The 9,630-nt window shown below is 41.2% G+C and overlaps 1 long non-coding RNA gene across 1 annotated transcript; it reads left to right on the top strand.

Annotated features, from left to right (window-relative positions):
- Window positions 1-7,327: 7,327 nt before the first annotated feature.
- LOC133782090 (uncharacterized) lies at window positions 7,328-9,041 on the top strand. The gene is made up of 2 exons (XR_009870336.1): window positions 7,328-7,423; window positions 8,749-9,041. It is a non-coding gene; the product is annotated as an uncharacterized LOC133782090 (long non-coding RNA).
- The last annotated feature ends 589 nt before the right edge of the window (window positions 9,042-9,630 follow it).

Raw genomic sequence — 9,630 nt, 5'->3', positions numbered from 1 at the left:
TGTGCAGTAATAAGTCGTCGCTTCAATTCTTGGAAACTGTTCTCACACTTCTCTGACCAGACAAACTTCTAATTCTTCCTTATTAACTCTGTCCTCAATGTAGCAAATTTTGAGAATCCTTCTACAAACTGCCTGTAATAACCTGCTAACCCGAGGAAACTCTGAACCTCCGAGGCGTTCCTTGGCCTTGGCCAATCTCTTACTGCCCCTACCTTGGATGAATCCGCCTTAATCCCCTCTGTGCCAACAATATGCCCAAGAAAAGTCACCTCTGGAAACCAAAACTCACACTTCTTAAACTTGGCATATAACTAATGCTCCCTTAACCTCTGCAAGACCTGACGAAGATGTTGCTCGTGCTCTGCCTCTGAACTGGAGTACACTAAGATGTCGTCGATGAAGACAATGACGAACTGATCCAAGAAGTCCTTGAACACCCTGTTCATTAGATCCATGAAAGCTGCCGGGGCATTGGTCAAACCAAAAGACATGACCAAGAACTCATAGTGCCCATACCGTGTTCAGAAGATTGTCTTCGGTATGTCCTCGTCCTTGATCCTCAGCTGGTGATAACCAGATCAAAGATCAATCTTTGAGAACCCTGTCTTTCCCTTCAACTGATCGAACAAGTCATCGATCCTTGGTAGAGGGTACTTATTCTTGATGGTCAACTTGTTCACTTCTCTGTAGTCTATACACATCCTCAAAGTCCCGTCCTTCTTCTTAACAAACAAAACTGGAGCGCACCATGGAGAGTAGCTAGGCCTGATGAATCCCAAATCTAGAAGTTCCTGCAACTATATCTTCAGTTCCTTCAACTCTGCTGGTGCCATCCTATATGGTGCTCTTGATACTGGTTCTGTCCCCGGGGCTAACTCAATAACAAATTGAATCTCCCTACGTGGCGAAAATCCCAGAAGATCCTCAGGAAATACATCCAAGAACTCACACACCAATCTGGTTTCTCCCGGCCCTGCTGGCAAAACCCTGGTAGAATCCACCACTCTAGCCAAAAAATCTATGCATCCTCCCTGCAACAAGTCTCTGGCTCTCAATGCTGATATCATGGGTATGCGGGGTCCACATATTGCACCCATGAAGACGAAAGGATCCTCGCCCTCAGGCTCAAAAGCCACCATCTTCTTCCTGCTGTCAATAGTAGCCCCATACCTGACCAGCCAATCCATTCTTAAGATCATGTCAAAATCCTCCATGTCTAACTCAATCAAGTCTACTGAAAACTCCCTACTATCAACCATCACTGGCAGTGCCCTAATCCACCTCCTAGAAACTACCAGTTCCCCAGTAGGCAATAAAGTTCCAAACCCCGCAGTTCGATACTCACTAGGTCTACACAATCTATCAATCACTTTACTAGAAACAAATGAAGGTGTAGCACTAGAGTCAATTAATACAGTAAAAGGAGAGCTAGCACTAGAAAGCTGATCTGTCACCATCGAGGGACTAGCCTTAGCCTCTGCCTGTGTCAAAGTGAACACTCGAGCTAGAGTCAAGCTGTCCACCTTTCCTGTTTCCCCTTTCTTCACTGCTGGGCAGTCCTTCTTGAGGTGCCCCACTGTTTCGCACACATAGCAGGCCTTGGCCCGACATTCGCCCTGATGGCGTCTTCTGCACCTCGGGCACTCCGGATAACTCCTCCACGCCTCACTGCTGCCCTGACGGCCACCCTGATCACCCCGACCCCTCCTATCAGGACCAGCAGCAGTCGAAGTGTCAGGGGTCTCCCTCTTCACATCAATGGGGCCTCCGCCCCTACCTGACCCAGAATAAGGAGGCACCACTCTGCAACCCTCGCACCTCGCTGCACTTTCCTTCCAAATCTTGTTCTCCGCTTCCTCTGCGGTAAGAGCCTTCTCAACAGCCTGGGCATAAGTTGTTCCCCCAGATACTGTTGTAATCCTCACATCTCGGGCTATCATAGCATTAAGCCCTCGAATAAACCTGTCTTGCCTAGCTGCACCTGTAGGCACAAGATTTGGTTCAAATTTTGCAAGTCTATCGAATTTTAGGGCATACTCAGTAACTATCATATTTCCCTGCACCAACCCCGCAAACTCATTAACTTTCGCTGCCCTGATGGCAACATTTTAGTATTTTTGACTAAACAAGTCCTTGAATCCATCCCAACTCAAAGCAGTGACGTCCCTGGTCTGTGATGCCACTTCCTACCAGATGCGGGCATCCTCTCTCAACTTATATGTGGCACAGGCCACTCTGTCATATCCCTCTATCCTCATGAAGTCCAGGAGAGTAGTAATCATAGTCATCCACTGTTCGGCCTTCAGTGGGTCAGGTCCTCCCTCAAAAGTTGGGGCATGCTGCTTCCGGAACCGCTCATACAATGGCTCCCATCTATTCCTATCCTCTACTACAGGTGGCACAATAGGTGCAGCACTCCCTGATGGAGCCTGCTGTCGTAGAAGATGAATCTGCTCATCTTGGCTCTGAAGCCGCATTTGCATCTCTGCCATAATCTGTTGCCAGTTCTCAGGGACTGGCAGGGGAATCTAGCCCTGGTCATCACCTTCGGTCCCAGACCTAGTGCCGGCTAGTCGCGTAGATTTTCTTGGACGGATAGCTATCCAAGTCAATCTACAATCAACAACTCGACAATCAGACCATGATGACAGGGTAAAAGCTTTTCCAAAATCCACCAATGGAACATAACCAATTACAAACAATCAAGATATAGAAATTCATCCATACATTCACCCACATATACAGTGGACACACTGGAAAACCCCTCTAGTTGTCACTGCCACCCTGACGGTCAGTGGAAGCACCCCGTGCCCTCCTATCTAAACTAGGAGGAACAAAGAAATCTGGGGTCTTCCTCTTCTGCTCACTAGAGCCACCACCACGACTGGACCCAACAAAAGGAGGCACTGTCCTCCTGACATCGCGCCTAACAGCGCTTTCCTTGCACAAACTTGTCCCTTCTTGCCGCATCAGTCGACACTAAATCTGGCGCAAACTTCGCCAATCTGTCAAACTTTATAGCATACTCTGTCACTGTCGATCGATTCTGAGTCAGGTTGATAAACTCATCAACCTTCGCAGCTCGAACTGCCACACTATAATACTTCTCATTAAATAAGTTTTGGAACTCTTCCCAGGTCATAACTGATACATCCCTTCTCTGAACCACCACGTCCTACCAGATGCGGGCATCCTCTCTAAACATGTAGCTAGCACAAGCTACCCTCTCATTCCCCTGAACTCTTATAAAATCCAGAATTGAGGAAGTCATATTCATCCACTGCTTTGCCCGCAGTGGATCTGATCCACCCTCAAAGGTGGGAGGATGCTGTTTCCTGAACCTCTCATACAAAGGTTCCCACCTATTCTCCATAACAGGTTGAACCGGCACTGGCGCTGCAACTTGCTGAACTGGCAGCCCAGTGATCTGAGGTGGGGCCTGCTGCCTCAACTGTCGCAACTCTTCCTCTGTTCACTGCAGTCTTGCTTCCATCTCGACAAACATCTCTTGCCAATTCTGTGGGGCAGGTGGAGGGTCCTGACCCTGGTTGTCATCCTCGGCCCTACTGACACGGAGTCTAGTTGATTGTCGAGGCATTTCAACAAATATGCTTGCAACCAACGACGTCACTCATCAGGCATGATAACAACATCCAAACCACCTCCCAAACTGTTAACCATCCACAAGCAGTAACTCATATAGCATACAAATAGCATATAACACACAACGGGCCATGCCCTGTCATTATGCATATGTTAACTCATTCATCATGCTCTAGATAATATAAGCAGGCAAACAGAGCATTCAAGCACATATTCAAGAATATTAATCAATCATACCAACCAACCCTGAGTCGAGCTTGTCACTGACAGCGAGCGTACATGTTCGGTCAATCTCCAGAACCAATAACCTTGGCTCGCTCTGATACCAAGTTGTAACGCCTTACTTCCTTAGAGCCATTACTAAGTGAGTTTAAAAGCGTGCATTCAACTCGCTAATTGAGGTTTTAGGTCAAATAGTGTAATTAAGCCATAAACAGAGGAAAAACTTTAGAAATAACTCTATTTCATTGAAAATCATAAAAGTCTAACACTTGGGATCCCAAAATACAGTTTAGAAATATTTACAACATATAAATTGAACCAAGTCGACTAAACGACAAAATCTAGGTTTATTTACAATCATCTCCCAAAATTCATTGGCTGTGGCAGCCAGGCTGGCCGAACATGTACAGGCCGCCTCACGTCTGCTACACTCATGGTTGGTTGGCTTTCTCCTTGCCCTTACCTGCACCACAGAGCATCTGTGAGCCAAAGCCCAACAAGAAAACCCACAAATAGATAACATATGCAAAACATACACCAGGTATATAAACTGGCCATCAATAGGCTAAACACATACGGCCTAGCCGGCCCAGGCGCTTTACTAGACCCTGGGTTCGTGGTCCACACCGTGAGGATATCCCAAGTATCCTCTAGGGACTCGCCCTGGCAACTCGCACTCCACATGCTCAACGTTGCTCCCGGCCCCTTGCCGTACTCGGCCTTGCACTCAACGTGCCTAACGCCATTCCCGGCCCCTACTGACCTCGGCCTACACCGTTCCCGGCTCTTGCCGATCATTCATATAATTTCATTCATAACATAATAAACAAGTACATAATACTAGCAAATTCAATCAAAGGGCTACACCCTGCAATTCAAACACATTGGGCTCAACCCTGCATACTAGCTCTATGGGAACAAGGGTTTTCTTACCTGAGTCCCGAGCTTCCTGAACACCGCTATCCCGAGCACAATCCCTTAACTTGAGCCTCACCGAAACCCTAGTCACAACACATTAACAATATCCATCCATCAAGTTCTAATCCATTAAATAACTTTGATCCATATCCTAACCTCCAGGACCTTGAATTCTATCAATCCGGGTGATAAAATCCATCCCGAGCCTTAACCATTGAGTTCCCAAGCCTAAACGCACTTAAAAACTCAAATTGGCACTAAGAGCTGCGACCCTACCCACAAGTATCGCGGCTAGCCTCGAAACAGAGGCTAGCACCACTCTGAAACCCACACGGGCCGCGGCGCGCTTGGTCGAGCGCCGCGGCGCACATCAAACATCTCGTCCTCCCATGGGTGCGCGTGCACACGGGCCATGGCTTGCCCCTCCTAGGGTCGCGGCCCTAGCCACTGACCCAGAAATCTTCATCATTTTTCAGCGTTTTTCCTCAACCAATTCACCCAAAACTTAACTAACAGTACCAGATTATCACCACAAAAGTTCTAACACAGTCTTAACATCAAAACCTATCAAGAACTAGCTTCAAAACTCAACCAAGCAATCAAGAACATCCCAAACTTAGCTAACATGCAATCTCTAATAGCCAACAATAATTCTAAACATAATCTTTATAATTAAAGCTTACCCTTGCTGGATTGAACCTCAGAACCAGCTCCCTATGCTCCAAGCTTCAAGCTCCCCTAAATCCCCAGCTGCAATTCCTTAGCTTCAAGTTGATTTCCCCAAGTTTTCCTTGCTAAGCCTTAGAGGAAGATGATGAGAAGAAAACCAAGTGATGAGGGAAAGATATGGGTCAGTTTCTATGTGTTCTAAACTATTCCAAGTTTTGTATTATTTAACTAAAGCTTCAAGGTTACCTTAAGGCTCGAGGTACCAAAACGTGCCCAAGGGAAAAATGGTAAATTTCCCCAATATTCCCTCCTAGACATTCTATCCTCAAATATATCTCCAAATATTTATTTTCACAATCCGATAACCCCATATAATAACTAATGCCCAAACTACCCCTCAACCCTGCTGTGACTTTCTGGCTAACCACTCCCCAGGACTGTCTCGGATCGTGCTGCACAGATATATCGCATATATATATCGCATTTATCACATTTATACCCCTAATATCCAAATGGGGCCCACATGTATATTTAATTCAACTAAACATGCATCATTATTACATATTCACATAAATTCACATATTAACATATATTAAATCATTTATTGCCCTCCAGGCACGCTAATCAAGGTCCTAAGCCTTATTAGCAAATTTAGGTCATTACACTATCCTTAAGCTATTAAGTCAATCCCGAGGTTCGGGGTACCGAAAACATCGTGAGGGCAAAATGGTAAAATTCTCCAATATTCCCACCTAAGCTTCCTAACCTCAAATATATCTCCAATTATTTATTTCCATAACCCGATAACCCAAATAACCATCTAGTACCCAAAATACCCTTTGACTTGCCCCAAGTCAAGTATTAGGTCCGGTTGTGACTTTCCCGCTAACTAGCTCCCTAGGATCGCCTCAAGTTGCATGCTGTAGACTTACCCACATAATAATGTTGTCCTCATAATTATAAAATATAATCACATTTACGCCCTCAACGGGCTAAGATTACAAATATACCCCTTTAAGCTAAACGGGGCCTATATGCATACTAGCACTCGTAGACATGCATTTCTTATATACATTCATATAACCATACAAGCATGCTTGTCACATAATCATGCATTAAACTACTTAATTTACACAATCCATTCATGCCATTCCGGCACACTAATCAAGGCCCTTAAGCCTTATTAGTGACTTTGGGTCGTTACACCTAAATGCCCTCATGCCTAATTAAATCCCTTAATAGCCACCAAGGGCAAAATCAACCTTTCGCGCCTATCTCGTTAATCATAATTAACGCCCTCCAATTCCTATTATTCTCAATATTATCAAATGCTAATAAATCACATCCCATTACCCTTTAGTTTTCGATAATGTTCTAATCCTCAAATTACCCAGAGACTCACCCCGAGCCCTGAAATTAACCCCGTTATGACCAGACCGATAACTTGCATTCAAAGATTTTCTCATGCTGAATGGCTCGAAAAAATCCACATTATAATGTGGTATTATTAAAAATTCACCAACATGCATGAAAATACACAATTACGCCCTCAGCGGACCAAATTACCAAAATGCCCTTATAATGAAATGTGGATCCATATGCATGCTTTTATCATCATATAATAATATAATTCACATAAACATGTATATAATCATTTAATGGCATAATAAATCAATTATGACCCTCTCGGCCTCCTAATCAAGGTCCTAAACCTTATTAGGGATTTTGGGGCATTACATTTACTCCGTTGAAACCCATTCGGTGGCTGAGCTTCATAGGTCGAACAGTCACGGCTCGGTAATGGGCCTTGTAATTTATAACCCAACCCATCATGACTGAACCCCTTAAATAGAAATACATATAAATATATATATATATATAAATACACTTAAAACCCTAATTCATCTCACCACTAAAGCAAACGAACGACTACTCCCTCTCTCTCTCTCTGTTCATCATCTCTTCATGACAGCAACATGCACTCCCCTCTGCCATCTCTCAATCTCTCTTGGTGAGACTTCCTTCACTTTCTATGAGTTATATATACATATACGTATATATATATATATGTGTACCATTTTTCAATTCTCTTTCTCTGTGTTATATATACATACACACACATATATATATATATATGAAGAAATATTTCCATTGTTCACCTCTCTATGTTATATATACATATACATATATGTGTTATTGGCTTTAGGCTTGCTTTTCTCTCTTATACATATATATATATATGTAAATGGCTTCAGGGTTGCTTTTCTCTCTTGTTCCTCACCTCTCTGTGTTATATATACATATACAGATATGTATTATTGGCTTTTCTCTCTTATAATATATAGATATTTACTCAACTCGAATAGCAGGAATTCAAAACATGAATTTGGCTTCTTTTTTCTAAAAAAAATGTATGTGTTCACCAAAAATTTGTGGGTGGGAGTGTCCCAAAAATAGTGCTAATTATTTTTTTGCTATTGATTATGAAACCATGCAATCAGAAGATAAGATTTTGACACATATATCTAATTTGGCTAGTTTGTTTTAGTTTGACAAAGCTTTCATTGCTCTAGTCGAGGTATACAATATGCCTATATTTTTCTTGGTTAGTTTAGTGGTGAGGGTGAGATCTGATAAAGGCGGAGGCATGACCTCTTTGTTATTTGTTTCTTAAGGGCACCATACTAGGAAACAAAATAGACAATATATTATATTAGCTTGTAGACTGGTATATATATATATGTATAAGCTATATATATATGTATATATGTAAATGGTGTTTTTAGATGGAGAGGAGATAAAGACTCCAACTCCCATATGCAAGCATTTGGGTTGTGAGCTCTTACATTAATTTTTTTGTTAATCTAAAAAACTAAATAGAAAAGTTAGATATTTGTGAATGCTCTATATATATACATGAAAAGTTAGATATATTTGTATATATATTTTGTTGTGAAATATATATACGTGAATAATTATATATATGAATATATAAATGTAAATATATTTGTTATAATAATTATATATATGAATATATAAATGTATATATATTTACAACAGAAAAGTTAGATATTTGTGAATGCTCTGTATAGATATTTTAGACTCATTTAGGAGTTCTTTGAGTCCAAAAATGGTGGAGGTACTAGTATGCACTCAAAGTTGGTTGAAGGAGAGTCATGAAGGGATTCAATCAATGGAGTATTTGGATGAAATACAATCTTATATGTTTCTTGAAGAAGGTAAATAAACTAAATAAATTGATTTGATAATAGTGTTCTTTGTTTTATGTTTATTTATTTTTCAATAAATTATTTAACTTATGTTTTTTAATTGTAGAAGACAACAAACCCAAGGCCAAGACAACATCAAAGGAGAAGACCAAGACTATTATTGTTGATTGATGGATTCAAATTTTTTTATTTTGGTTGAACTTTTTTTAATCTATTCACTATCTAGTTAGTCTAATTTGTATCATGGAAGAGTCTATTTATCTTTTAATGTTATGGATGATTGTAATAACTTTAGGACTTATGTTTGGATGATTGTAATATTTTGGTTGGTTAGATTTTAACTACTAAGACTTCATTTTGTTGTTTTTATGTTTTAATTCGATCATTTTTTTTTCAAAATTCTGCTAATAATTATTGATTTTGAAAATTAAACTTCATAGGAATTTTAAAATTGAAATATTTAAAAATTATGTATAACCCAACCAACCCAACCCACAATGTAAATAGTAGAGTTGGGTTATACAATATAAATATTTTGAATGAGTTATGATTCTCTAGGCCGATGTAATTGGGTTGACTCGTTCAAATGTCCTCAACTCGGCCAACCCAACCCATGTGCAACCCTAATTCATAGCAATGGCCCAAAACCAGTTAGGTAAAACTTTAAAGATCTTGAGATCTGATAGGGTGGAGAATATTTGGATAATCAGTTCCAAGATCATCTTACTGAATGTAAGATTCTATCTTAACTAACTACCCTAAGGATTCCGCAACAAAATGGTGTTGCTGAGCGTCAGAACCGAATGTTGTTAGAAATGGTTAGGTCAATGATTAGTTATTCAACTCTATCACCATCTTTCTGGGGGTATGCCATTCAGACTGCTAACGAAATTTTAAATGTTGTATCATCTAAGGCTATCTCCAAAATGCCTCTAGAACTATGGAATGGACGCGAACCTAGTTTACGCCATTATAGAATTTGGGGGTG

The sequence above is a fragment of the Humulus lupulus genome, chromosome 6 (genome assembly GCF_963169125.1).
Source record: "Humulus lupulus chromosome 6, drHumLupu1.1, whole genome shotgun sequence".
Lineage (NCBI taxonomy): Eukaryota > Viridiplantae > Streptophyta > Magnoliopsida > Rosales > Cannabaceae > Humulus > Humulus lupulus.
Note: the sequence above shows the minus strand (reverse complement) of the source record. Positions and strands in the feature narration are given on the sequence as shown.